This window comes from Physeter macrocephalus, chromosome 2, assembly GCF_002837175.3.
Source record: "Physeter macrocephalus isolate SW-GA chromosome 2, ASM283717v5, whole genome shotgun sequence".
NCBI classification, from domain to species: domain Eukaryota; kingdom Metazoa; phylum Chordata; class Mammalia; order Artiodactyla; family Physeteridae; genus Physeter; species Physeter macrocephalus.
Window position 1 is genome coordinate 124,584,116 of NC_041215.1, and position 4,083 is coordinate 124,588,198.

General features: G+C 36.9%; 1 pseudogene; it reads right to left on the reverse strand.

The window, feature by feature from the left end:
- Positions 1 to 353: 353 nt before the first annotated feature.
- On the reverse strand, positions 354 to 1,221 carry LOC102994986 (proteasome subunit alpha type-2-like; annotated as a pseudogene).
- Positions 1,222 to 4,083: the final 2,862 nt, after the last annotated feature.

Sequence of the window (4,083 nt, forward strand, 5' to 3'; positions counted from 1 at the left end):
ATGCAGGGGACACGGGTTCGTGCCCCGGTCCGGGAAGACCCCACATGCCGCGGAGCGGCTGGGCCCGTGAGCCATGGACGCTGAGCCTGCGCGTCCGGAGCCGGTGCTCCGCAATGGGAGAGGCCACAACAGTGAGAGGCCCGCGTACCGAAAAATAAAAATAAAAATAAAAAAAAGAGGGGCACCTAACCCAGCCTGGGGGGAGTTCCAGGAAAATTTCATAAATGAGTTTCCTTCAGAGCTGAGTTTCGAACAAAAAATAGGAGTCACACACTATGGCAGAGGTGTTCTCTAATCAGTGGGAAGACCACTGAGGAAAGAATGGAGGTATAAAAGGGTGTGGGGCACTTTTTTTTAACAATTTATTATGATTTATGTGTCATTTTAAAAATATCACTCCATTAAACTATGTAGAAATAAGTATGCAAAAAGTTGACAAGACAAAGTATAATTTAGATATGTTTAAGTAGATAGATTGTCTGAAATTCTGGATTTTTCAGTCACTTTATTATTATGCTAGGGCAGCTAAGTAATCCTTAACTTCAGCTGGAGTAAGACTTGTAAACCTGGCTTCACTGAGGATTCCAACTTCTATGTAATCTTCTGTCCTTTGCCCTTCCAAACTTTCCTTTAGGATTAATTTGGCTGTATGAGTGGCATCTTCAAGTTCCAGATCTTGGTTATGTCTTTTCTCAAGGAAAGGTTTCCCATTCACATAGTTCTTTCCCATTGATGTGACTTTCCAGGCAAAGTAAGGTCCAGATGGATCTGACTGAAATAAATATGGTCTTCCCTCATTCCAACCACAAATAATTAAAAAAAAAAAACCTCCAAGTGGAGGCACACCACCTGACTGGGTGTATTCTTGCATCACAGAAGTTAAGCTCTGTACTAGCAGAGTTGTGAGAATGGGGTCTTGGTAAACAAGATAGATTGCTGAACTAGCTTTCCAGCTCTGTGCACCGGTACTCTGAGATCTGGACTTATGCCACCGTACACCAAACCTCTATGCTTGGTCATCACTTCCACTTTGTGCACATTTCACTCATCTTACAGAATGGATTTCTGTTTCTTCTCAGTTGCTGATACCACACCATTTGCAGCTATAATTCCCACTGAAGGGGCTCCTCCAGCTATAGCAGACAAAGCATATTCAATCTGGACAAGTTTTAGATACAGGCTGAATGCGGTCAGTGAAAAGCTATAAATGTGCCCCACCATCTTTACCGGGAGATCCCTTTTTTATCGTTTATAGTAGCTTTATTCATAATTGCCAAAAACTAGAAACAACTCACATGCCCACTCATCAGTGAGGAAAGCAGAGTGAGTTCACTGATTGTTGAGTAGGCAGTTGGTGGGTATCAAAGGATAACATTAAAAACTCCCAAACCAGATAGTGAAGATTAAATAATAAAACAGAGGAACAGAGGGCTTTCAAAAAGATAACAGTGCAAAAGTAACTACTAGAAAAGTAAAACCTTCCTAAAAATCAAGAGGAAAAAAATTTTTTTTAAACACATCACATAAAGAAACATGGAAAACAGTATAGTACATAGAAAATAATTTGAAAAAGTTAAGACCAAACACAAAAACCCTATCAATAAATGGACTTAACTTGCCTATTAAAAGAAATAAATCTCAATTATATTCACAGAGCAAGACCTAACTTTATGCTGTATTCAAGGGACACACATGAAACAAAGCGATTCAGAGGTTTAAATGAAATGGGCAAAAATATACTAGGAAAATGGAAATAATAAGAAAGCAAGTTTTCAGCTTCTGATGTCTCAAATAAATAGAATTCAAGCCAAAAGTCATTAAGATAACCAAGGTCCATATAAATACTGTTCTAAAATTCACAAAAAAGATCAAACTTCTCTGAGCATCAAAGCACTAAATAAGGTAGAAGCTAGTTTTATTAAGCAAAACCATAGGAGATGCAAAGAGAAAAGGAAACATACTAATAATAGGAGATTTCCACTCTCAGTACAAGATAAATCAATAGACAATAAATAAATATATAGAAGACCTAAATAGCATATTTAATGAGGTAGCTCTTACAGACCTATACTGAACTTTAACCCTGATAATAGAAAACACATTTTCTTCTCAGGAACACATAGTCTATTTACAAAAGTGATCAAATATTAGGTCACAAGGAAAACAATAGTAAGTTGCATAAGACAGAAAAATAACTCTCTGATGACAATGCAATAAAATCAGTAATTATTAATAAAGTATTCTTTAAAGAGCTGAAAGACCCTTCCTCCTGGAAATTTGAAAGCTGCTATTTAACTGGCACAGGCCAGAGGAGACTAAGAAGATATGACAACTAAATGTAATGTGATCCCCTGGATTGGATCTTGGAACAGAAAGAACATTAATGGAAAACTGAAAAATCCAAATACAGTCTGGAGCATAGTTCACAGTATAGTGTACCAATATTGGTTCTCAGTTTCGACAGATGTACCATGATAACCTAAGATATTAACAACAGGGGAAATTGGTTGAAGACTATATGGGAACTCTGTATTATCTTTGCAACAGTTCGGTAAATATGAAATCATTCCAAAATAAAAAGTTTGTTTTAAAACTTTTCAATTGAAAAACACTGCTATCAAATAGCTATTAAGTACAAAGAGCTTTATAAACGAAATAACAGAACTTCTAAAAATTATTATATTATTTTTGACTCAGATATTTATTATTCTCTAAGACATGACCAAATGGGCCTACTTATCATTCATAAAACCTCCAAAAATCTATTAAACTTTCTAATATCTGTACACTGAAATCAGTATTACAAGCCATATTATTAAAGAATTATGATAGCAAAACTGAGTGCTTGAGAGATTTTGACATAGAGCCTAATATATAGGTAAGAGAAGCCAAAAGAAGACTTACCATTCCTCATTAATCTTTAAAATTGGTTGAAACACTACAATTCAGAATCTGTGGGATAAATTTAAATCTGTTAATAGAGGAAAATTCGAAGCCTTAAATACTTTATCAATACAAAAAAAAATTTTTAAAGCTAAACTCCCAACTCATAAAAGCCAAACAAAAACCCAAAAACCTACCACCACTACAACAAAAAATAAACCATGGGCTTCCTTCGTGGCTCAGTGGTTAAGAATCCGCCTGCCGATGCAGGGGATACAGGTTCAAGCCCTGCTCTGGGAAGATCACACATGCCATGGAGTGACTAAGCCCATGTGCCACAACTCCTGAGCCCGCGAGCCACAACTACTGAAGCCCACGCATCTAGAGCCTGTGCTCCGCAACAAGAGAAGCCACCGCAATGAAGAGCCTGCGCACCACAACAAAGAGTAGCCCTTGCTCGCTGCAACTAGAGAAAACCTACGCACAGCAACAAAGATCCAACACAGCCAAAAATAAATAAAATAAAATAAATTTTTTAAAGCTTTAAAAAAAAAAAATAAACCAAAATATAAAATAAGGAAAGAAATAATAACTATAAAAACAGAAATTAATGAGGGAGATGACAGAAAAGCAGCATATCTAATTAGTAAGACAAAATATTAATTTTTTAAACATTAACAAAATGAATAAAACACTAACCTAATTGTAGGAGAAAGCACAAATATACAAAATTAATGCATTGGGGGAAATAATCATTGAAATAGAAGACTTTTAAAATAAGATTAATTTGCAGACCTCTATACAAATACATTTGAAAAATTAGATGAAATGGATAATTATGTAGGAAAATAGTTTTCCAAAACTGACTCATTAGATAGAGAGTTCAAAGAGATATATTGCTGTAGAAGAAGTATAGAAAGTTTATAAATTGCTTGTATAAATTAAAATAAATAAAAAGAACAAAAAAAAAACTTTTGAAAAATTAAAAAGGGGGCTTCCCTGGTGGCGCAGTGGTTGGGAGTACGCCTGCCGATGCAGGGGACATGGGTTCGTGCCCCGGTGCGGGAGGATCCCACATGCTGCAGAGCGGCTGGGCCCGTGAGCCATGGCCGCTGGGCCTGCGCGTCCGGAGCCTGTGCTCCGCAGTGGGAAAGGCCACAGCAGTGAGAGGCCCGCGTACCGCAAAAAAAAAAAAAAAAG